The sequence below is a fragment of the Odocoileus virginianus genome, chromosome 9, assembly GCF_023699985.2.
Source record: "Odocoileus virginianus isolate 20LAN1187 ecotype Illinois chromosome 9, Ovbor_1.2, whole genome shotgun sequence".
In the NCBI taxonomy this organism is placed as follows: Eukaryota; Metazoa; Chordata; class Mammalia; order Artiodactyla; family Cervidae; genus Odocoileus; species Odocoileus virginianus.
The window spans coordinates 67,288,364-67,314,801 of NC_069682.1; the positions used below are offsets into that span (position 1 = coordinate 67,288,364).

The window sequence follows — 26,438 nt, forward strand, 5'->3', positions numbered from 1 at the left end:
ACAGCACTTTTATAAAAGAGACCCCAGAGATCTCACTCACCTCTTCCACCTCACTGAGGACACAATGAGAAGAAAGCAGCCTGTGACCCAGAGAGGGCATCACCAGAATCCCTGCTGTCACCCTTGTCCTGAACTTCCAGCCTCCAGAACTGTGAGAAATAGTTTCACAGTCACTCAGTCTGTGGTATTGTATTTTGTTATAGCAGTCAAAGCAGATGTTTAAAAATAAATAAGACATTTATTTTTATAATTTTTCCTACCTTCTGCAAATTTTGTTAACAAAATATTTTCAGTTCTGGTGATTATTTTCATATCTTTAAATAACATGCTTTCATTTACATCTCTGAAGTTATCAAATTCATAAATTAAAAAGTAGCAGTTGACTCCTCTTGGCGAAAATCAGTTTCCTTATACTTCCTCACTCTCTCCTCACCCCTGTCCTCTGGTTTCCAATGGTATACTGTGATAAAATTATAAGATCATTTTGTTATGTATATTTTTAAGAATTAAAATAGCTGCATTCTGTTTTATAATTTTCATGGTTATTTAATTTTAATTTTACGTATAAATTGTTATGGAGCACACCACCATACAACTTATATGCATGGGTGCTCAGTCATGTCTAACTCTTTGAAACCCCATGGACTGTAGCCCACCAGGCTTCTCTGTCCATGTAACTTTCCAGGCAAGAATACTGGAGTGGGTTTCCATTTCCACCTCCAAGAGATCTTCCTAATTTATGGATTAAACCCACATCTCTGGCATCTCCTGCATTGACAGGTGGATTCTTTATCACTAGCACCACCTGGGAACCCACCATACAACTTTCCTTTCCACAATGTTAGGTACTTTCCTCATGAGTTGTTTTTATTCATGTCTTAGTTGACTGAAGCACATCTTCAGGTATCTCCTTGCCACTCCCTTTCCCACAAGAAGAATATATGAAATACTTAGTGAATCCTTGCCTGTTGGAGTCACATATCAACTTTGGGCATGAAATTTTGGATCTCATTCTTTTTCCTTTGATTGTCTTCATTGTTTCATTTTATTCTAGAATCTAATGCCAGAGTTGAAAAGCTAGAGCCATTTGATTTTTATTTCCTTTGAGGACAACCTGTTTTTTCTGCCTGAATTTTCATCAGAGTTATTCCTTATCTGTGAAATATAGTGGCTTCATCAGAGCATCTGTCTCACTATTAGTTTTTTGTATCCCCATTAAATTCACTTGATAACCCCATTTGACTATCTCTCTTCACTTTGGGGATGTTTTCTTCTAGTTCCTCTTTGAATATTGTTTCTGTTACACTTGTTCTCTTTCTTACTATCCTAGAACACAAATTATCCCTACAGAAGTTCCAGATTTTCTTCTGCTCCAGATCTCAGTGTATCAGTCAGCTCTGGTCAAGAGAAAAAAAAAAACAGTTATTTTAATAGAAATAACTTAATGTGAATAACTGTCATCTGGGCATAAATGTGGTAACTAGGTACTGAAAAGGCAAAAAGAGAACACTAAGATATTCTAGAAGTAGCAACACCAGGGAGCAGCTGCCATCATGAGGACTGGAGAAACAAGGGACAAAGTTGATACCAATAAAACTTAGAAGCTTGGAGGAAGGGCTCCAGAAAGCTGAAAAGCAGACTTCTAAAGAGCAGGCACTGCTTGTCTATACTTGATGCTGGGACAAGATCCAATAGTTCCTGCACTTTAAGCCAAGTGTAACATTCCCTGCAAAAGCCTGGAACAGTGACAGGTCCTATGCAGAGATACTTCTAGGCCAGCGGTTCCCAGCCTTGGCTTTACATTGTAATCTGCTGGGAAATATTAAAAAGTACTGGTGAATGGATACCCTCCCTTGAGAGTTTGAGTTAAGTGGTCTGGAGTGAGGCTTGAATTGTGAGTTTTAAAAGCTCCCCAGGTGATTCTAAGTGTAGGAAAGGTTGAGGGCCACTGGCCTAGAAGTATCTCTGCATCGCACTTGTTGCCACCCCAAGAAGGCAGTCTCTGCCTGAGGCTGCATTCACAGCTCTGGTTTTTTAGTATCATGAGAGTCACCTAAGAAAGCTGTTCTTAAACTGGTGATACCCTTCCCTTCCCCCTGAAAGGCCCTGATTGAATTCATTTGAGTTGGGGGTGGGTCAACTTTGGAATTTTTAAATCCCAAGGAGTCGTAGTGTGCATTCAGGGTTTAGGGAGAGGAAAGACCCATAATGCATATTTCTCCTATTAAGGAGTTCTGATGAAGAGGTGCCAGACGTCATAGGGAAGCAAAAATGTCTTACATTATGTCAACATTGGGCTTCCCAGGTGGCTTAGTGGCGGGTTCAATACCTACGTAAGGAAGAGCCCCCAGAGAAGGAAATGGCAACCTACTCTAGTATTTTTGCCTGGGAAATCCCATGGACAGAGGAGCCTGGCAGGCTACAGATCATGGGGTCACAAAAAATTGGACATGACTTAGCGACTAAACCATCACCACAATGTCAGCATTAGAATACAAGGCTGGTGAGAGAAGCCTGACAAGTTAGATGACTTTAATAGGGGGCCTCTTCCCAATGTTGGGATAGAAATAAACTCGGAGGGCCACATACATACCCATCCATTGGTTGTTCAGTGGAGAAGACAGGATTAGGAGAAAGTTATGAATATGAATTGACAAGGTAAGTTTCGTTTTCCTTTAAAGAACTGCAAGTTCGCTTTGGGTGTCACGACCCTAGGGCAGTGGTTCCTGGACCAGCAGCATCAGCGTTGCCTAGTATCATTAGAAATGCACATTCTTTGGCCCCACCCCAGACCTGCTGAATCAGAAACTCTGGGCATGGAGCCCAGCTATCTGTTCTGATAAGTCTTCCAGCAGATTCTCGTGCACACTCAGATCTGAGGTGCATTTCCCTATGCCTCAGATGGTAAAGAATCTGCCTGCAATGCGGGAGACCTGGGTTCGATCCCTGGGTTGGGAAGATCCCCTGGAGAAAGGCATGACAACCTATTCCAGTAGAATTCCATGGACAGAGGAACCTGGCGGGCTCCAGTTCACGGGGTCGCAAAGAGTCGGACACGAATGAGTGATTTTCACTTTCACTCCCAAAGCACTAACATCTGGAAAGTCACACCAGAAAAAAACAAAACACTAAAAGGCTGTGTCCCCCTCTGTCCCAGGAACCCCTTCAGTGGATGACTGCAGAAAGTAGCCTTTATCCTCCTTCTGGTAGACCAACTGCATCACCATAGCAACATGGATGCTCCTGGTGGGTCTCAGACATTTACCCCAAGAACATCTTTTCCTAATAAACTGAAGAATTTGTATGTAAAATTAGACTCCTGTGTCCTTTGTCCCTTCCGCCTGCCTGTGACAACTTGTATCATCTCTTTGCCATTTCCTTTCACATACTGAGAATTTATTTTTGTCTAATCCTGCTTTATCCTTTCAAATCAGTGCAAAGTCCTTCCAGATTTTGACAACTGATCATCTGATGGCCCTAGCTTTTATATACTTTTGTAATTTTGTTCCCTTAGCAATACTTTCATTAATGCCTCTGTTGCATTCTCTTTTTATACATCAAACCACTGACACTAATTGAGCTCAGGATAAACTAAAGCCCCTGATTTATTTCCCACAAGTGATGCTGAGTCACCTCATCTTCATCTTGCACCTTAGCTGTCAGTATTTTGGAACCAGGTGGCTCAGCAGTAAAGAATTCACTTGGAATGCAGGAGACTGCCTGCAATGTAGGAGATGTGGGTTTGATCTCTGGGTCAGGAAGATCCCCTGGAGACAGAAATGGCATGCCACTCCAGTATTCCTGCCTGGGAAATCCCAAAGACAGAAGAGCCTGGTGGGATACAGTCCAGGGAGTCGCAAGAGTCAGACACAACTTAACGACTCAGTTCAGTTCAGTTCAGTCGCTCAGTCGTGTCTGACTCTTTGCAACCCCATGAATCATAGTACGTCAGGCCTCCCTGTCCATCACCAACTCCCAGAGTTCACTCAAACTCATGTCCATCGAGTCGGTGATACCATCCAGCCATCTCATCCTCTGTTGTCCCCCTTCTCCTCCTGCCCCCAATACCTCCCAGCATCAGGGGCCAATGAGTCAACTCTTCGCATGAGGTGGCCAAAGTATTGGGAGTTTCAACTTCAACATCAGTCCTTCCAATGAACACCCAGGACTGATCTCCTTTAGGATGGACTGGTTGGATCTCCTTGCAGTCCAAGGGACTCTCAAGAGTCTTCTCCAACACCACAATTCAAAAGCATCAATTCTTCGGCGCTCAGCTTTCTTCATAGTCCAACTCTCACATCCATACATGACCACTGGAAAAACCATAGCCTTGACTAGAAGGACTAAACCATCACAATACAATCTCATAACATCTCATGAGGTCTTAGTACATCACTGTTTCTTGGTAGTGTGTTACTTGGCCCAGGTAGCAAACTTTGCTCATGCTGGGGTGACCAACTGTCCTGGTTTTCCTGGGACTCAGGGCTTCCCCAGGAGGTAGGACATTCAGGACTAAACCCAGGACAGCCCCCAGAAGCAGCTTTTAATCAGTAGAAATGGGATATTGTGGGGAAAGCTAGCAACCTTGTGCTGTGGTGGGTGTGATAGGCAGCTGAGATGGCCCCAGACGGCACCACTTCCTGGTATTCGTGTCCTTGTGTGATGCCCTCCCCTGGAGAGTGGGTTGAATTTAGGGACTCGATCCTAATGTAGTACATGAGCTGGGATATCACTTCTGAGTTAGATAACAAAATGACTGAGACTTCCAACTTGCTGGCTTTCTCTCTCACTTTCTCCCTTGCTGGCTTTGAGAGAGGCCAGCTGCCTTGTTGAGAGGTGCCCTACACACAGGTGGTCTTCATGGCAAGGAACTTGAGTCTTTAGACAATTGTTATGGACTTCCCAGGGACGAGAGGCTTCCAGGGACACAGAACTTCCAGCACTAAAACCAGGAAAATCCCAAGCAAACTGGGATGAGTTGGTCATTGCAGTTTAGATGACAATTTTTGCAAAACAACTGCTTGGAAGTGGCTGTATAGTACAGGGAGCTCAGCTCAGAGCTCTGTGATGACGTAGAGGGGTGGGATGGCATGGGGTGGGAGGGAGGTTCAAGAGAGAGGGGATATATGTATACACATAGCTGGTTCACACTGTTGAACAGAAGAAACTACCACAACATTGTTAAGCAATTAAACACCATAAAAAATAATGTCAATATACGACAATGAAAAAATTTTAAAAACTGCTTAGAAACCAAGGAAAACAGCTAAACTTTTGCTCAAGAAGACTCTTGCCTGTTCTGCTCCTGCACGTTCCTCTAGTACTTTCTTCCTCAATCAGCTAGTCATTAAGAGCCACTGTTAATTAACGCTATATTGTAGCCCAGAACTAATTGCAATAAATATTTTATTAATTTTCGAACAAAAGGTTGCCTTCAATTAACCGAGTGTGAAAAATTTGATTACTGTGGTTTGCACATAAGCCCACAGTTACCATCGCCAATTAGCAAGCTCGTGCCCCAAAAGCCCTCATTAGTGCATGTATTTATGACATATAAACAAAAATTAAAAGTTATGGTGCTGTGGCATCGTTTTTCTAAATTCTGCCAAGGGCAGGGAAGGAAACACAGTACTATTTATGTCAGGATGTAAAAGCAATTGTTACACATTACGATGTAAAACCCAACCATATTTTCAAAGTGTTTGCCAAGTGTGGCATCTCCCATAGGAGGGATACTTTGCGTGGAAATGCTACCCTGTCTTACAAGTAGTTGGTCCATAATAAATGTTTGTTGACCAAAGTGGCTGAATATTAGAGCTATAAAGGTTCTGGGAACAAATTCTGCATGACCCTGAGGCTCGGAAAAGTTAAGTGACTTTGCCAGGGTAGCACAGCTGCAAACGACAGCTAGGACCAGCGCCTGATACTATATTGAGCCTCAATACTATTTTGAGAAACAGGATTTCTCAATCTTTGAACTACTGCCGTTTGGGACTGGATATTCCTGTTGCGGGGGACTCTTTTGTTCATTGTAAGGTGTTCAGCATCTCTGGTTCTCTACCAACTACATGTCAAGAGCAGCCTCTCACCCAATCAAGACAATCAAAAATATCTCCAGAGGGACTTCCCTGGTGGTCCAGTGGTTAGGACTTCATGCTTCCAATACAAGGGACTTGATCCCTGGTCAGGAAGCTAAAATCCCACATAGTGCACAGCACAGCCAAAAAATAAAAGTAAGCAATATGACACTAAGAAAAATAAAATAATTTTAAAAATATCTCCAGACATTGCCAAATGTCCCCTGGTGGGAGTGAGGATGGGGGAAAAGGAAGACAGAATGGTCTTCAATTGAGAATCACTGTAAATATGGAGAAGGTAATGGCACCCCACTCCAGTACTCTTGCCTGGAAAATCCCATGGACGGAGGAGCCTGGTGGGCTGCAGTCCATGGGGTCTCTAAGAGTCAGACACGACTGAGCAACTTCACTTTCACTTTTCACTTTCATGCACTGTAGAAGGAAGTGACAACCCACTCCAGTGTTCTTGCCTGGAGGATCCCAGGGACGATGGAGCCTGATGGACTGCCGTCTATGGGGTCGCACAGAGTCGGACACGACTGAAGCGACTTAGCAGCAGCAGCAGCAGTAAATACAGACCTGAGATTCTCAAAGTGTGATTCCCCAGACCAGCAGCATCAGCTTCACTGGAAGCTTGGTAAAAATGCAGGTCTGAGGGGCCCCCCACTCTAGACCCATTGAATCAGAAACTCTCAGGGGTGAATCCCAACAATAAAACCTCCAGGAGATCCTACTATACCTTCAAGTTTGAAAACAGTGGTGTCAACCGTCTCATAGCCTCGCGGATAAATACTCTTTATCCTCATTTCATAGATAAGGAAACTGAGGCTCAAGAGGTCACACGCTTTGCCCAAACTCTAATTTAGCAAAAGCAGAGGTAGGACTTGAACCTGACCCAGTGCAACACCAGAGGCTTTCTGCTCTACCGTGTCTCCTTGAAGACAGGCAGTGGGGATGAGGGAAATCTGGGCTGGGACACAGCCTGTCTCTCCCAGACTGTCAGCACCACAAAGCCCAGGCCACCAGTTCCAGGCCTCTGTGTGGTCACTGTGGTCCTTTGGGGGCTGAGGTCATTATGAGAAGTGTAAGAGCCTGGAGAAGCTTTTTAAATGCCAGGTACACTCAGGTCATGCTAAGCACCTTGCTCCCAAATGAGTATTCTGAACAATCCTTTATTGAAAAAATATTTTACCAACCCAGATGCCCTCTTTCCAGGAACCTCTGCCACCTCTCCGTGGGTAACAACGGAAGCAGCCATGTCATATACCATGACCTTGCTCCCCCAGCCACAGCCAGTTGGCTTGGAATGGGTACTTGAGCAAAGTTGAACCCTTCCCTGGGATTTTAGACTTGGGACAAACTGAGAATTGAATTTTCCTTCTTTAGTAGTTGAAACTGTGATATTTCGGGACTTACTAGTGGTTCAGTGGTTAAGAATCTGCCTCCCAGTGCAGGGCACATGGGTTCTATCCCTGGTGGGGGAACTAAGATCCCACATCTGTTGTTGTTGTCCAGTCGCTCAGTCCTGTCCGACTCTCTGAGACCCCATGGACTGCAGCACCCCAGGCCTCCCTGCCCATCACCAACTCCTGGAGCTTGCTCAAACTCATGTCCATTGAGTTGGTGATGCCAACTCTGTCGTCCCCTTCTCCTCCCACCTTCAATCTTTCCCAGCATCAGGGTTTTTTCTAATAAGTTGGCTCTTTGTATCAGGTGGTCAAAGTATTGGAGCTTCAGCTTCAGCATCAGTCCTTCCCATGAATATTCAGAATTGATTACCTTTAGGACTGACTGGTTGGATATCCTAGCAGTCCAAGGGACTCTCAAGAGTCTTCTCTAACACCATAGTTCAAAAGCATCAGTTCTTTGGTGTTCAGCCTTCTTTATGATCCAGCTCTCACATCCATACATGACTACTGGGAAAACCATAGCTTTGACTAGATGGACCTTTGTTGGCAAAGTAATGTCTCTGCTTTTTAAAACACTGTCTAGGTTTTCTAGATCCCACATGCCACAGGTCAATTAAGCCCTCATCCCACAAGAAGAGAAGTCCACGTGCCACAATGAAGACCCACAGCAGCCAAAATAGAAAAAAAAAAAAAAGTTATTCAACAAATACATAAAACTGTGATATTTCAAACTCTGGAGCTATCAGGCTCCATGTTGTTCCACTAGTACTATTACCAGCGCAGGAGTTTCTTCTACTCAGAACCAAAGACACCTAACTCAAATAAGCAAGACTTAAATAAGAAAAAAAAAGTCCCTTTCACCACCATAAGCAACCCATGGGTAAGGGTGAGGTTTGTCATAACATTCAGGAGACAGGCAGGAAATGTACCACTGTAGCCCTCAACCATAACTCAGGGTAGTTCATTCTGGGAAGTTCCTTCCCATCTTGGCTATGGCCTGTGGCCTCTGAAGATGACTCTGATCTTCCCTGGAAAACCATACCTGCACAAGACCTCTTATTCTTGATCTCCTCATCATGCCCAGCAACAATCCCTCAGACTGAGAGCAAAATTTCACATGGGAGGGACAAAGAGAAAAGATTATGAGTCAGGCCTTCCTTAGTGATGTGATTAAGAATCTGCCTGCCAATACAGGAATGATGAATTCAATCCCTGGTCCAGGAAGATCCCGCATGCCATGGGGCAGCTAAGCCCATGTGCCACAACTACTGAAACCCACTCACCCTAGTGGCTGTGCTCCACAACAAGAGAAACCACTGCAATGAGAAGCTTGTGCACTGCCACTAAAGAGTAGCCCCCACTTGCCACAACTAGAGAAAGCCTGCACCCAGCAATGAAGACCCAATGCAATCAAAAATAAATAAACAAATAAATAAAATTTTTTAAAAATTATGAGTCAAAATGACTGCAAGTTACTAAAGGGTGGTAACTGATTCAATAGCTGAGGAATTGCAGGAATTATGGAGAGATCAGAAGAGAAATATTTACTGAAACAGTTGTGATCTCCAGACCCTCCCTGCTTCAACTGTTCTTGTTGTTCAGTCACTCAGTCGTGTAAGACCCCATGGACAGCAGCACACCAAGTTCCCTGTCCTTCACCATTTCCCAGAGTTTGCTCACATGCACGTTCATTGAGTCAGTGATGCTATCGAACCGTCTCATCGTTTGCTGCCCCCTTCTCCTTTTGCCTTCAACCTTTTCCAATGAGTTGGCTCTTCCCATCAGGTGGCCAGAGTATTGGAGCTTCAGCTTCAGCATCAGTCCTTCCAATGAATATTCAGGGTTGATTTCCTTTAGGATTGACTGCTCTGACCTCCTTGCAGTCCAAGGGACTGTCAAGAGTCTTCTCCAACACCACATTTCAAAAACATCAATCCTTCATCACTCAGCCTTCCTTATGGTCCACCTCTCATGTCTGTATAGGACCACTGGAAAAACCACAGCTTTGACTATATGGACCTTTGTCAGCAGAGTGATGCCTCTGCTTTTTAATCCACTGTCTAGGTTTGTCATAGCTTTTCTTCCGAGGAGCAAGCATCTTTTAATGGGGAACCCAAAATCACTGCCCCCCTCAATATTCACCTTTGTATGGCCAACAACGAAAAGGGCTGAGGCAGAGATAGCATCATTGCTCTTTTTTACTAGATGGAGGGATGAATGAATGGATGGATGGATGGATGGATGGACAAACAAATGCTGAATGAGGCAGTTGTTCTCTGGAGGCAGAACTAGAACATGCAGTTGAGATAAGTAACAGAGCTTCTGGTTGATTATGGCAATACGGCTGGCAGATCCCTAAGGTGAGGAGGACAGGCGGCTGTGACGGGCATAGAGAAAAAGCCTGACCCTCCACGGACCTGCTGTGAGGCTCTGAGCCGCTCACTTTGCCTCTCTGAGCCTCAATTTCCCTGTCTACACAAATTATGGCTGTCCCAGCTCTCCCCCTCTCCAATCCCTTCCATCTCCCAGATCCAAGGAATCTTCATGGGCTTGGGGAGTCCCCGGGCTGCTAAAGCAGAGCTATGTTCCAGGCCCTCTGCAGAGCGGGTCTCCCCAACCATCTGCCAGTCTTGTTTGCAGAGCGACACCAGGACTGGTGGGCAGTTGGGAGGTCTCCAACTTCTCCAAGAACATCTCTGCAGATGCTTCTGAAAAGGGTGAGACGTGGGCCTTGCAGTGAGTGAGAAGCTTGGAGCGCTGCCACTTGGTCCTGCCTATCCCCACGCCCACCAGACAGACACCGTCCCCCAAATGCAAAGTGCTAATGACACCCCAGTGGAGGGGTAGCCCTCCACTGTGATGTGACAGGGATTCTACAGAGATGTCAAAGGATACAGTTCTTGGGACCATTGGGATGATGCTGATGTCAGAAATGAGGCAACTCTCCCACCTATGGGGACATAGAGGGCCACATTTAGGGGTACCTCTTTGTCTCAGGGGTACCCCTTTTCTCTACTTCCTGCTCCTCACTGCCCAGGTCACTGTCAAGTCCCTTTTACAAAGATGTTACTCAGTCACAGGTCATCAGTTGATGAAAATGAGGAGCTCTCAATTCTGTGAACAAACTCCTCTTGGGACTTTCCTGGCAGTCCAGTGGTTAGGACTCCACACTTCCACTGTAGGGGGCAAGGTTCTATCCCTTGGCTGGGGAACTAAAAATCAGCCAAAAAATTAAAACAAACAAAAAAAATAAATAAAACCCTCTTAAACCCAGTCAGGACATCTTGGTGCAAAACATTAACAAAAAATCTCTTTTTATTAGCACTCATTATTTCCTTGGTGCTGCGCCAAGTGTGTTTCATTTAATCCTCACACCGACTCTATGCAGGAGGTCGTCTATTCTCAATGTAATATTGTGGCGTAAACTGAGGCTCAGAGAGCCAGTTCACGTGCCCAAGGCCACTGGGTAAGCAAGTGGCTGAGCTGAGATGGGAATGTTTTTGCCTATCTGCAGGCAAAGCTTGTGCCCTAACCACTGGGCGGCACTGCTTCCCAGCACACAACCCAGATCTTAAACCCAAAAGCTCTTCCACCCTCAACAAACGAGCCCCATACTCTCTCCACTCAGGCTACAGCCTCACTACACCATTAGCAGTTCACAGTCAGTGCCGCCCCTTTGCTCTCCCCAAAATGCTCCAGGCTCTCCTCAAGGGTATTCTTCTCCAGGAAGACTTCCTGACCCTTTCCAGGCCCCAAAGTAGAATGAACACATCTCTCCTTCATTCCCTGAACGACTCTGTAGATGTTTCTATCACAAAAACATCCCCACCACTGTGTATATGTTCATCTCAGCCTTCTGGCTTTCAAGATTCCAGGGGTACTGTCCCTATCTTGCTCATTTCTGTTTGCCCAGGACCTAGCACAGTGCTAGACACATGGATCAATGGTCAGGTGAACTGAAACCTCATCAAAAATCCAATTTCAAGCTACCCAGAACATAAAGTTCATGGGTAGGGATGCCTGGCACATGGCACATGCTCACTCAACAAAAATTCAGTTCATGAATTAAAGAATGAGTGAATGAGCAAAACAGTTGGGCATTTATGCACTTATTTCTATTGAACCTCTTCCCAGGTGACCTTGAGGGTTGCTTCCAGATAAAATCTGGGGAAATGGAAACTTCAGGTATTTTCTAGTAGATTGACCATTAACTCTAAGGTTGCTGTTATGGACTGAATGTTTGTGTCCCTGCTCCCAAATTCAAATACTGAAACCTTAACCCCAATGTGTTGGTATTAGGAGGTGGGACCTTTGAGAGGTAAGGAGGTCATAAGGGTGGAGCTCTCACCAATAGGATTAGTGCCCTTGTAAGAATAAGCCAGATTGCTAGCTTGTTCTTTGTCCACTATGTAAAGACACAACGAGAAGATGGCAGTTTGCCACCTGGAAGAGGATCCTCACCAGAACCCAACGTGCTGGCAGCCCAGTCTCAGAATCCCAGCTTCCTGGAACCATGAGAAATAAATTTCTGTTGTGTACAAGCCACTCAGCCTAAGGTACTATGTTACAGCAGCCCAAATGGACTAAATGGTCTCAAAGTAACTTTTTAGACTGTTCTTCTGAGACAACAGAACTTCAAAATACAATAAGAAAATAAACCTCCAATTTAAACCTTGACAATAAAAGAACATTAGTCACTCCACATTGCACACAGGCTTGGCTTGATTCTGGAGGGATAATGAGATTCTCAAAATCAATGTTTAATACATAAAGGCTTTTTAGTGTCAGGTTCTGCCAGAAACAAACCTTGAGACAAGGGTTCAAGTACAAGCAATTCATTTTGGAGGTGACTCCAGGAAGAACCAGCAGGGGAAGAGGGAAGAAAGAGAAGAGGGACTTCCCTGGGGCCCAGGGGTTAAGACTCTGGGTTCCCAATGCAGGGGGCCCGGGTTCAATCCCTGGTCAGGGAACTAGATCCCACAAGCTGCAATTAAGACCTGGTACAACCAGATAAATAAAAGTAAAATTTTTTTAAAGGTAGAGAAGAGATACAAACCAATTAATAGTGTGTTACCCATCCAATTAGCACTGAGGATAACCAAATCTTGATCTTACTGGGGACTCTCTGAGACAGTGTAGACTCATCTCTGAATTGACCCACCCAGGGGGAAAGAGAGCTGGGCAGTTTTTCTCCAACTCCCATCTGCCAAGCCTGCTCCCAGGGCATTAACTTGTTGGTGGGGCTAGTGATAAAGAAACTGCCTGCCAATGCAGGAGATGTAAGAGATGTGGGTTTGATTCCTGAGTTGGAAAGATCCCTTGGAGAGGGGTATGGCAACCCACTCCAGTATGCTTGCCCAGAGAATCCCATGGACAGAGGAGCCTGGCAGGCTACAGTCCATAGAGCTGCAAAGAGTCGGACACAACTGAAGCAACCTTCATGCACCTGTGCACATTTGCAGCCTGCCCACACACCCAAGGCTGAGGAATAGCCCTTGAATGGAGACTAGTGGTGCCTGCAGGAGGAGACCTTTGGCAGAGTCAGGGGTGGTGACTGCCAGATAGGGGTGAGCAAATCAACAGTGCTACAAAGCCCAGGGGAAAACGAAGTTGACAAAAGCATTTGTCTCCGACTAATAGGTATCAGAACTGAATATAAATCTAAGCCAGGAAGTGGGACAAAAGCAAGTTCTGGGCAGAAGAGAAGCTAGAACCCTCCATCTGCCTCTCCTCCTCTCTTCCTTTCGAAGTCTGTATGTCTGCCATTCTGCCTTCTCTCTCTCCCTGACCTGGAATCTATTTTCTTCTCAGTCAGAGTCTTTCTTCCTCTACCCCCTCAATATCTTCCACCCACCTCTTCTGTCCTGATTTTCCCATCTCTTAAGAGCCCATAGCACGAAAGTGAAGCATCTTGCTTAATATTTGTTTACTTAGGAACAGTGAGTTTTATGTACACTGTTCTTAATTAAAATCTCAGCAAGTTTCTATTTGTGGATGGAGAGGCATTCTGCCTAAGAAGAGGGGGGGCTTTGAAATCTTGGCACCTTCTTTCCAAAGCACCCCCAGCACTTGGAAGGAACACTCAGGATTCAGTGTTGCATCGGGGGCCCGTGAAGCTATTCGTGTTCTCAGCAACACCAATTATTGGCAATTTCACTCTGTGAGGGAAGTGGATTTCCTTCCAGACATGCTGTAGTGGCACTTAAGGAGAGGCGGCTCGCTGCTTCCTCCTTGTGGGTGGCCCAATGGATAAATGCTCATCCAAATCATCAAATGGGGTATCTACAGTCTCCACCCAAACCACAGTCTGCAGTAATTGCTCTCTTCTGGCATTTTTGGGGCTCCCCTCTAAATGACTGCATTAAGAAAGAGTCTTACTGTCTTCCAGACTCTCCTGCTCACTTCCAACTCATTCTCTACATGACTTTCCTCAAAATCACTCAACTGTCGCCTCCTCCAAGAAATCTGCCTTGGCTCCCTCACCTGGCAGTCACTCTCTCCTCTCTGTTTCCTGAACTTGGGACCACTTGCTTGTACGGCATATGCTCCAGACTGTGTGGTCTGCTCACCAGGCTGTGGATTCTTAAGGACAGAGTCCCCAACATGGTCAATGTTTCTCACTGGAGGTCCAGCATAGAGTTCAAGGTTGGTAAATGTTGGATGGATGAATGGATGGATGGATGGATGGATGGATGGCTTAATGAAATGCTGGGACTTACTAGAGTCGCAGACCAGCTCTTGGAACTCTTGGGCTGACAACCAGTGAAAAAGACAAGGAATCCAAGGTGAGGACGCCCAGTGGTTTTCACCCTGGGGTGGGTGTGGGGGCCAGAGGACTAAACCTATCTACCCCATGTGGAACCAGGGGTTCTCCACTCGGTTGGTTTTACATATTGGGGTTCTGGAAATGGAATTCCATCCCTAAAAAGCTATAAACCACTGTTCTACAGTCTCAACCACAGCATTTTTTTTTTTAGAGGGGGCATGACTTATTCAAGGGAAGCTTTGCTAGGACCCAGGTTTACTGACTCCTGGTTCATTGCTTGTCCATGGCTCAGTACCACAGCCAAGCCCAGAGATGTGGTTCTGCCTCCAAACAGACACCCTGTGCCTGGAGGTCCAGATGAGCGGACATCTGGCCAGCACTCAAAGGGGAGTTTGGGATGAGGAGATGGGGGACAGAGAGCAGCAGGCGTGTGGGGCCGCCAGGGCTACGCTGGACCAGAGTGGAGGCAGGAGTGCAGCCTCCAGGTATAGGGGAGAAGGCCAGAGGAAATGAGACAGGGAACCCCAAAATCATGGTGGAGCTCAGGAGTCTAGACTGGGATCAGGGGGTCACAGTGTAAGGCCGGGACAAGACCCCTCCCCCGGCCTTCGAGAGTGCATCACGCGTGGCCACAGCCCCGCAGGATGGCGGTCAGAAGCGTCCCTGGAACACACACACAGGGAAGGGCAAATCCCTGCTGGACCCCTGTTCCCTCTCCCCGAAGCCTGAAGCCCGCCTTGAGTAGAAGAGTAGTAGCCCAGCTGTTCCCGGGAAAGGGGGGCTGCGGGACTTCGCAGCGCCTGGAAGCCCACCGCCCACCCCACGCCTCGTCTCCTCGGGCCTCAGGCGGCAGCCAGCAGAAAAGTGGCGGTGCTGCCACCTCCTGGTGCCTTCGGGGAGTACAACCCACGTCCAGCCAGCCTCAGCCTTCGCTTAGGCGCTCGGGGATCAGGAGGCTGGGGTTTCAGAAGAGAGGATCTGCTGTTTACTTTTCCTTTTTCTACATGCTATCACGGAAAGCTTCAAACATAAGCAAAAGCAGTGAGAGTTGTACTCATGCCCATTATTCCGCTTCTCCAGTTAGTTTACGGCTGATCCTATTTCTTCTTTACCCATCCCTACCGCCCCCTTCCAAATTATTTTAAAGGAAATCCCAGGCATCTTATCATCTCAACCTAAATGTTTCTGTATATATCTCTAAAATAAGTATTTTTACAAGGTAACCACACACCATTATCTCTGCAAAAAAGAATAGAATTCCTTAATGTCATAAAATTTGTGTCAAATCATCAATTGTCTCATGAATTCATGTTTTCTATAATTTATTAAACAGGATCTTGATAAAGTCTACGAGTTACAACCGGCTTAATGTCTTTTGAGTGTTTTTTTAATCTATAGTTTTCCTTTTCATTTGTTGCTGCATTTGAGGTTTTCATTTGGGGTTTTGTTTTTTTTTTGTTTGTTTGTTTTTTTAACAATTCATTTGTTGAAAGAAATTGGTCATTCGTCCTGACATTTTCCACGGTCTGAATTTTGCTTGTTTCATCCCTATGGTATCATTTCACGTTTCTTGAATTTCTGAGTTGTAAATTCTGTCACTTGGGGTTGAATCTAGAGGCTTGTTCAGATTCCTTTTTGATCTTTGGCCAAGTCTACTTTGGAGGGGCTGCCGTGTCCTAGCAAGGGCTGGTGATACCAACTGGTCTCCCTTCTTGTGATGTCATCAACCACTGACCATCACGACCTACATCCACTGTTTCACTGAGGATCTCAAAACGCTGATATTCTATCACAGATGTTTAGTTTTAAATCCAAGATTTATCATTGATTCAGAATTCCTTCCTGCAACAAAAATGGCCTGTGGGAGAAAAGCCTCTTCTGGGCAGTGAAACACCTCCTTCCTTTTCCAGAACTGTGTTGTCCAACAAGAATACCCACATGTGGCCACTAACACCTGAAAATTAGCCAATTGGAATTTGAGATGTGCTGTAAATATAGAGTACATTTCCAATTTCCAAGAGTTGATATGGAAAAGAACTGTGAAATATCATATTAATAATTTTTATCATTTGCATGTTGAAATAATATTTTAATATAGTCATTAAATGAAATATATTATTAAAATTAATGACACCTGTTCCTTTTTACTTTTGAAATGTGGCTACTAGAAATTTCTAAATTATATATGCAGCTCACATTTGCAGCTTTAATTCTATTTCTGTTGGCTAGTGCTGTGACTCAGATGGTAAAGAATCTGCCTGCAATGCGGGAAACCCAGGTTCAATCCCTGGGTCAGGAAGATCCTCTGGAGAAGGGAATGGCAACCTGCTCCAGTATTGTTGCCTGGAGAATCTCCATGGACAGAGGAGCCTGGTGGGGTCCATGGGGTCACAAAGAGTCAGACATGACTGAGTGACTAACACTACTACAAGCACTGGTCTAGCATCTAGTTGCCTCAGTGATTCACGAATTCTCCATAAATTATTGAGCTCCACCTATGTGTCAAGCACTGTTCAGAGAATATAGTAGTGAATAAACTAGGCAAAGATGCTGTCCTCGTGGAGCTTGCATTCTAGAAGGAAGAAATGAACAGGAAAATTAAATGTATACTACAAAGTAATCTATGAAATAACAAAGTAAGTATAATATCTAAGCAACTAAGTACTACTGCCAAAATTTGGGACAATAGGCTAAACAAATACCTGGAGGAAAATATATAGTTTTAAAAGTATTTATCATAAAACTAGAGAGAGTTAATGCAAACAAGCTTAAGTCTTCAATAAAGAAGTTGGAAAAGAGCAATAGAGATGATGACATTGTGAACTAAAGTAGGGGAAATGGTGAAAATTTGGGGATTTTTTTGAAGACTGAGTCAACAGGATGGATGGATGTTTCTGGAACTCAGTGGAAAGGGTATAAACTAGAAATATATATCTGGCAGTCATCATAGAGGTGATATTTAAAGTGATAGAGAGCAAAGGTAGATAGAGTGCAGGACCTAGGTGAACTCATCGGAGCCTCAATTCTGAATTTAAACTGGTTAAGTCTTGTTGGGAGCCCCAGGATATATTAGGTACAGAGATGCTGCCTCAGACCAATAAAACTCACCTGGTGTGTAAACCAAAACACCCAACAAGGAATATAACTGTCAGGTAGACCAGATGTCACCATCATCATCATTGCCACCCTCATCTTCATTATTGCCATCATTTTCATCATCCATTCATTTACTTATTCAACATCTCACACAGATGGCATTATTACCCCCTGGTATATCAAAGGGGAAAGTTAGCCTTAACAACTTTGTCCACAGCAGAACAGTGGTGGGATGTTACCCCAGACCTCAAGTGCTGCATTGACAGTACAAAGAAATTCACTGCCATGCTGTTCTTAACAGCAAAAGCCTGGACGCAGCATCAACTGCCATCATTAAGAGTTCTCATACAGTTATAGGTGTGAGTGAAATAAACAGACACTTAAGATCTATTCCAGGGACTGTCCTAGTCAGCCGGTGGTTAAGAATTTGCCCGTCCAGTGCAGGGGACAAAGACTCAGTCCCTGATTGGGGAACTAAGAGCCCACATGCCGAGGGGTAACTAAGCCCTCACCCCACAAATACTGAGCCCACATCCCACAATGAATACCCAGCACAATAAAAAAAAAAAAAAAAAGGATCCAAAGGGGAAAAAAGGACTATTTTAAAATTCAGTAGATGCAATAGGTTTGGTAGCAGGGGTACTGTACATGAGCCCACCACTGGGACTCAAGCCTAGCTCCACCACTGACAGGTGTGTGACCTGTGGCAAATCACATTACCTCCCTGAGCCTCAGCTTCCTCGTCTGTTCAGTGGGGGCAAGACTCCCTTTCCTGTGACCCCACAGGTCTTTAGTGAGAGCCAAACAGAAACAGGTGCTAAAGCTTTTCATTTCAGCAGAGGGATGTGCAAATAAGAGGGGTCATGACTGCTGCTTCCAGAAGTTCAAATAGGCTGGGCTCCACTCAAGTGATACCTAGAACTCTGGAGGCCCAGTTCTGCCAACAGTGGGACTGCATCAGATTTTGGGACCCCCAAGCCTCTCTAGCTTTGCACACACCCAGAGAATCACCCTTAGATGCCAGTGACCAGGGCCTCCTGCCTTGTCACTTGGTTTGAAATGCCTTGAGGACCCTACTTTGAAGGGTCCTTCTCTGACCTTCCAATAGCCAGTGCTCCTGCCCACAGGGCAAGGAATCTGGAGGCCCAAGAGGATGTGCTCACCTGTAACCCCTCCGCATTCCTAGATCACACTGCTGCTGCTGCTGCTAAGTCACTTCACTCATCTCCGACTCTGTGCAACCCCATAGACAGCAGCCCACCAAGCTCCCCCATCCCTGGGATTCTCTAGGCAAGAACACTGGAGTGGGTTACCATTTCCTTCTCCAATGCGTGAAAGTGAAGTGAAAGCACAGTCGTGTCTGACTCTTAGCAACCCCATGGACTGCAGCCTACCAGGCTCCTCTGTGCATGAGATTTTCCAGGTAAGACCACACTGCAGTTTCCCAAATCCCCAGAATTCCATGCCTAAATGTCACGAGCCTGCTTTCAGCACCTGCATCAATTCTTCTCTGGGTCTTTCCTTCCAAGAGTGGACCATCCCCAGTGTATGCATTCCTAGCCTCAAAGGGCCAAGAGAAGATTAACTGAATGGGGATGAAGGAGGTGGAAAGGAATGGGAAATGCAGTGGAGTGGAGTGACCACATGCATGTAGGGAGACACCATGAGGATGGTGCAGGATAAAAAAGCCTAGGCTAGAAGAGGAGAGGATGGACTGCAGACCAGAGCCTCTATTTGTACACCTACCCCAGACCTCTCAAGCACAGAAGGTGCACATAAACATCATAACACTGATCATACTCCTTTCCTTCCCTGAGGAGGCTGGTGATAAAACACAGGGAGCAAAAACAATCATTGCTGGAGGCCTAATTATGGCGAGCAGCCTGTTAGTGCTGTATATAGACTCTGCTTTGGGGGAAATGTGCTGATTTATGCAGTTCCCAACATTTAAAGGTGAAGACCAGACTGTGGCTGAATCAGATCAAATCATTCTCTGGGACAAATTACAACACTGAGCTGCTGAGCAAAATTGTGTAAAAGATTGTCTGTCTTTCCTTCCCTCTTCCTGAAACTAGCTTCACCTTGGGTTCTCTGACCATTCCTTTGAGTCAAAGGCTCAAGCTGGCCATTTGGATATTGAAGGAGAAGTCAGTAATAACCAAGTACCTCCTCTATGCCCAGCTCTGGGGGATTTAAGGCACCTCAAACTGAGGCCTCTGGGAGCTCACAGCCCAGTGGCTCAAACAGATCCTCTTGGCCTGCAAGCTGTCTAGCTGTGGAAGATTGCAAAAATGGTACCAACCACCGCCCCCCTCCATACCCCATATGTGCACCTTATCCTTATTGCCATGTTACTCTGATGCTGGGCTCAGTCAGGTGACTTGTTTTGGCCAATGGGATGCTAGCAAACATGATGCAAATGAAGATTTGACAAGTTCTTGGGAAGTGGGGCTTGTCCTCTTTTGCAGTTCTTGGAATTCTCGATGTAAAGGTATTTGGGCTACCCTCCTAGGGGATGAGGACCACATGGGGTTATGCAGAGAGAGACCCTCCTGCTCATCATCTCAGAAGTCCCAGTGAGGCCATCATAAGCCAGCCAGTCCCAGTCAACCAGCTGGCACACTGCAGACCAACTAGTGATCCCAGGCTGGTCCAGAAGAACCATCCAGCTGAGCCCAGCCCACGATGCCAAACCATAAAATTGGAAATTAAATTACTTTAAATTATCCATAGCAAAGGAGAGGACTGAGCCAGACCTACAAGAATGAGTAGAATTTACCAAGTAGACAAACCAGGAAGAGTAAATCAGGCAGAGGGAACAACATAAGCAAAGGAACAGGGAACTCTGTTTCCAGAGAATTATGAGTCACCCAGTATGAGTAGATCCCAGGGCTTCTGGGGAAGATGAGGCTGGTGAATTAGGCAGAGGCCTTGCCATAGGGGACCTCAATGCTGAATATGGAAGTTTGGACTTTATCCAGTCAACAGTGGGAAGCCCCTGCAGAAACCTGAGCAGGAGGGAGCCAAGGTGAGTTGTGTGTTTTTCAAGGTCACTTTGGCAGGATTGAGGGGAATCAGGTGCCCACCCTCCATCTCCAGCAAGCAGTCAGTGCCACCAGCCTCTAAGAGATGTCTGGAAGCAGTCCTTCCACTTTCCTCCCCTCAACCCAACCTCAGGCAGGAGGTACTGCTGGGATTCCAAGGCAAATGCACTTCAAATGAACCAAGGGAAGTCAATTTCCCATGTCAGTTTTCATGTGTGAGACAACAGCAATGCTGTTTCAAGGCCAGTGACAGGTGTGTTGGCTTCTTAGAGTCAGTGACAAAAGGGGACAAGTGTGGACAGTGAGAAGACAGCTTCACAAAATCAGCCTTTTTCAGAGTTGGAGAGGACCTCGAAGGCCAGCTGGCCCGGCCCCCTTTGAAGCAGGACTCTACCACACACCCTTTCTTACCCAGCTCCAGTGACAGGGTGCTCAGCATCTTCTCTGCTCAAAGTTTTTCATCACAGGCTTATTATTGGTTCAGGCCTCCTGCTTCAGTCCACAGCAGCCTGCAGAGGTGACAAGATGCCTACTGAAACCCTTGATTTGTCTCTTCTCCAGCCTGAACATAATTCTGGAGTGATCTGCACGGTATGAAAAGGCCAGCACTTGCTTCATTCCCAAATCCAAATCTCTTCAGTCTTGCCTAAATAAGCTGTCATGGCAGTTACATCAGTCCCACCCCCACATCACCTCCAGGATCCCCTCTCTCCATAAGGTGGTATTTTGTATGTCCTTCCATTGTAACTGAATTACAATTCTTTTCCGACATGACAAAATGATTGAAAAAACAAGCCCTAGAGCCAATGAATCTTTGTCCCCTCCCCAACCCCAGCCCAAGGTCTGGGATAGAGTAGCAGCTCATAAAGCATCTGCTGAATGAATGTCTGCTTCCTTTATGAGTACAGGCTATGGGATGGGACACACCAAACAAAACAGCCTAGCACAGAACATACGGGCTCAGGAACAAGATTGCTTAGGTTCAAGGCCCTGTTTTCACTAACCCCACCTTTGCAGACCCACAGTTCCCAAACCATGTTCCAAAATACCCCCGGGCACGTCGGCAAACACACATGGGTACCGCTGCCACTTTTTGGCCACAACACATGACTTACGGGATCTTAGTTCCCTGACCGGGGATTGAAAACCCTTGGCTATGAGAGTGCAGAGTTCTAACCACTGGACCAGCAGAGAATTCCCTAAAAGGTGTTTTTTGTTTTTTGGGTTTTTTTGGCTGCAGTGCAAATTGGAAGGTGTTTCCCCAGTCAGGGATTGAACCCACATCCTCTGGACTGGAAGCAGGTTAAGCAGTCTTAACCCCTGGACCCCCAGGGAAGTCCCCCACTGGTTATCTGAAATGTTCGAGAGGAACACAATCATATCTACCAGACATCCACAAACTACAGCCCACAGTAGTCATAGTTTTGACATTAATTTGGGCTACATTTATTCTGATGACATCAAATCCTTGCAAAGCTGGGTTTTCAGTGGTTATAGTAATAAAAAGTAAATACCATGTGAAAACCAAAGTAGAACAAGAAAAGAAGATGGCAACATCCCACCTGATTCTAAGTTTTTAGATGTGCAGCACCCAACAGGCACACACATCCCATTACTATGTAATTCTGCTTATTTAAGATGGAATAATTTTTTTCTTTCAACTTGTGTGAATTATTTCTTCCAAAAACTACTAAGCTGTTAGGACATAAATATTTATATAAGTAGTTGTTTGGACCTAACAACTTAATAAACAGAACTACTAGGTATTTCTTTTGGCCTTTGGATATCATAAAAAAAAATTCTGAGATACCAAGGATTATTGGAAAATACGGGAACCTGTTTTAGGCACTTTAACATCACTTCTCTGGACCTCAGTTTCCTTAAATATAAACTGAGAGGTAAGAATAATAAATAATAAGGTTCTTGATAAGATTAATCGAGGCACCTCAGATGGAACTTGAATCCATGTGTCTGGGCTAGAATCCAGCCTAAACCCAGGTTAGGACCTCAACCCACTGTCTTTTAGCTGAAATCACACACCTGGTCTGAGGACTTAATGAAGCACAGGTTCTCTATGTCTAGTTGTAGAAAAGAACTTAGTGAGAGACAAAGTGATAGATAAGAAGTGGATTTATTTAGAGAGCTATACATTCTGTAGGAGGTCAAACCAATCCATCCTAAATGAAATCAACCCTGAATATTCATTGGAAGGACTGATGCTGAAGCTGAAGCTCTAATACTTTGGCCACCTGACACAAGGAGCCGACTCATTGGAAAAGATCCTGATGCTGGGAAAGATTGAAGGCAAAAGGAGAAGGGTACAGTAGAGGATGAGATGGTCCTATAGTATCAAGGACTCAATGGACATGAATTTGAGCAAACTCCAAGAGATAGAAGAGGGCAAAAGAGCCTGGTGTACTGCAGTCCATGGGTCACAAAGAGTTGCAAATGACTTAGTGACTGAAAAAGTGGCCCTGGAGTTGCAGGGGAGGGAGCTAAGACTCTCTTCACATGTGCAATCACCTACCAGGACCAGACCCTGGATGGGATACTGCTTCCTGTACAAAAAATAGTGCAAAGCTGGAATCAAGATTGCTGGGAGAAATATCAATAACCTCAGATATGCAGATATGGCAGAAAGAAAGGAGGAGCTAAAGAGCCTCTGGATGAAGGTGGAAGAGGAGAGTGAAAAAGCTGGCTTAAAGCTCAACGTTCAAAAAAATAAGATCATGGCATCCGGTCCCATCACTTCACAACAAATAGATGGGTAAACAATGGAAACAGTGACAGAATTATTTTCTTGGGCTCCAAAATCACTGCAAAATTTCATGGTGACTGCAGCCATGAACGGAGAAGGAAATGGCACCCCACTCCAGTACTCTTGCCTGGAAACTCCCATGGACGGAGGAGCCTGGTAGGCTGCAGTCCATGGGGTCTCTAAGAGTCAGACACGACTGAGCGACTTCACTTTCACTTGTCACTTTCATGCACTGGAGAAGGAAATGGCAACCCACTCCAGTGTTCTTGCCTGGAGAATCCCAGGGACGGGGGAGTCTGGTGGGCTACCATATATGGGGTCGCACAGAGTCGGACACGACTGAAGCGACTTAGCAGCAGCAGTAGCAGCAGCAGCCATGAAATTAAAAGATGCTTGCTCCTTGAAAGAAAAGCTATGACAAACCTAGGCAGCATATTAAAAAGCAGAGACATTACTTTGCCAACAAAGGTCCTATAGGCAAAGCTATGGTTTCTCTAGTAGTCATGTATGGATGTGAGAGTTGGACCATAAAGAAGGCTGAACGTCAAAGAATTGATGCTTTTGAACTGTGGTGTTGGAGAAGACTCTTGAGAGTCCCTTGGACAGCAAGGAGATCCAACCAGTCCATCCTAAAGAAAATCAATCCTGAATATTCATTGGAAGAACTGTTGCTGAAGCTGAAGCTCCAAAACTTTAACCACCTGATGGGAAGAGCCAACTCATTAGAAAAGATCCTGATGCTGAGAAAGACTGAGGGCAGGAGGAGAAGGGGACGACAGAGGATGAGATGGTTGGATGGCATCACCAACTCAATGGACAGTAGTTTGAGCAAACTCTGGGAGATAGTGAAGGACAGGGAAGCCTGGCATGCTGCAGTACATGGGGTCGCAAAGAGCAGGACATGACTGGGTGGCTGAACAACAACAACAGGAAGGAGGTGATTAATATTGCACAATTGAGATGCTAATTATGAACCATCTTTATCAGCTTGTTGCTGCAAATTCCCCCAGGCTCTGGAGACCACAATTTGAAAGAATGAGTTTCTGGGCTTAGTCTGAGTTGAAGGTAATTAAAACCGTCAGAGCTACAAAACCACATGCTTCAAACTGATTCAGACCTTTCACTAAATTAGACCATCTCAGAATGTGTTAGAATGGTGAGGTTTTGCCAGCTGTATAATCAGTTCCTTATTCAATTCCTTAAATAGAGATTTGTTGATAAACCAACCTACTGTTTTTAAAATGAAGTTTTTTGGAAAAAAATAATAAAGCTTTCCTTTAAAAAAAGATTCCAATTGTCATCAGATCAAATTTCCTTTGCCTTTTTGCCTCTAGGGTGCCTAGGGATTCTGAATTTTTTTTTTTTAATGCTGAGTTATTCCTTTATTAGATAGTCATTGAAATAGACCTCATTCCCATAGAGGGGTGATTATGGGCACAGAAAATACATTCGTTCCTTTTACAAGCCTAGTAGCTGACAGCGGTGATTCTGCTGGTAGCATCAGTGGAAATGTTGTGTTTTATAAAACGAATACTGAGATTATTATAAAGCTGTTTGGGGCATGTTTTCTGAAATTAAAAAATAATGAAAATGGAAAATGGTTTCTCTCAGATGAAGGGCTCTACACACAGTCTAAACTCCCTCAGCTCTCAAAGTCTAAACTCCCCCAGCCCCTCCCCTCCCCAGCTAATGAAAGAAGATGAGTGTCTCTCTCTGACCTCACCTTCCAGTCCCCTGGGCCACCCAGGTCTGAATCTGAGCCTGGAGCACAAAACAAGCTTCCCAAACTCTCCGTGTGAGTACATGACATTTAGACATTGTGACATCAGAAAGTTTAGGCTTGACTCAACAAAACAAAAAATTATCTTTAGGGCTTTTGAAAAATCACCATATCCCATCTCCTTGAGACTGACCTCACGACCCCAAAGAAACCTCTGGTAGAAGGGAAGGCCTCTCACATTTAGATGAGGAAGGAGTCTTTGTCACAAAACTGTGAGAGATGGCCAAGATTCACTTCTTGGTTCTGCCACTTTCTAGCTGTGTGACCTTTGAGCAAATGACCTAACTGTTCTGTGCTTTGCATTTCTCATTTGCCCATAATCCAATCACAGCACATTTAAATGATGCAAGAGTGAACGCATTGAGTTGAAATAAATAGAATGAGTAATTGCATGTGTGGCTTGCTTTGGGGGCTCACATTGTATTTCTTTTGGACAGCAACACTTTAGCACTGTTTACTGTATTTACTATTTTTTTAATTTAATTTTTTGATTTATTTTATATTTTTGGCTGCACTGGGTCTTCGTTGCTGCATGCGGGCTTCCCTATTTGCAGCGAGCAGGGGCTACTCTCTAGTTGAGGGTGTGTGGTGGCTTCTCTGGTTGCAGAACACAGGCCCTATGTGCCTGGGCTTCAGTAGTTCCTGCAAGTGGGCTCATGGTTGTGGTTCATGAGCCCTAGAGCACAAGCTCAGTAGTTGCTACACACAGGTTTTGTTACCCCATGGCATGTGGAACCTTCCTGGACCAGGGATCAAACCTGTGTCCCCTGCATTGGCAGGCAGATTCTCAACCACTGGACCACCAAGGAAGTTCTGTACTTATTACTGATTAGGCTACTTCACTCTGAATGCATAGATGTTAATCCTAGAAAACCAATGATGACCAATGAATTTTATCCTGTAGAGAAGTAAATGAAAGATGATAACCCAAAGTTTACAGATCTCTTACATGTACTTTAGCAATCTTATTCCAACATTCTTTCTTTCAAGTAACTATAAATATTTCTGCCTCATACTTTTTTGAACTCTCCTTACCATCTTGCAGGTTCCCCTCATTTCAAGGAGTTAATTAAATTTTTGACACATGCTCACTTTATGGAGAGCTATGGAAATTTCGGAAATTATACTTTGAATGGGGATTCTGAAGATAAAGGAGGCTGAAAGGGCTCTTTTTTCTCCCCATCCCCACTCCAGGCTGTTGCCTTTTCTGAGTACAAGCTGGTTCTTAAGGAGATCACCTCCCCATAACTCCGTGAGCCTCCCTCCTTCCTGGACAGTTAACTAGTGAGCAATGCAGACCATGCGTGCTCAGTCACTCATTTGTGTCCAACTCTTTGTGACCCTTTGAACCGTAGCCCACCAGACTCCTCTGCCCATGGAGTTTTGCAGGCCAGGATACTGGAGTTGGTTGCCATTTCCTCCTCCAGGGGATCTTCCCAAACCAGTGATTGAACCAGAGTCTTTTGTATCTCCTGCATCACAGGCAGATTCTTTACCACTGTGCATCG

At 45.1% G+C, this 26,438-nt stretch overlaps 1 long non-coding RNA gene across 3 annotated transcripts in view; it reads right to left on the minus strand.

Annotated features, from left to right (window-relative positions):
- Window positions 1-218: 218 nt before the first annotated feature.
- LOC110149100 (uncharacterized) overlaps window positions 219-26,438 on the minus strand; it is a 66,381-nt gene continuing 40,161 nt past the window's right edge. For 2 of the 3 annotated variants that reach the window (XR_002317350.2, XR_002317349.2), the window contains exons 2-3: window positions 20,804-20,901; window positions 219-1,397 (exon numbers count right to left, since the gene is read on the minus strand). This is a non-coding gene — a long non-coding RNA (uncharacterized lncRNA). Of the gene's footprint in view, window positions 1,398-20,803; window positions 20,902-24,873; window positions 24,911-26,438 lie in introns of those variants that run through there. The other variant, XR_002317351.2, reaches the window with a different exon arrangement.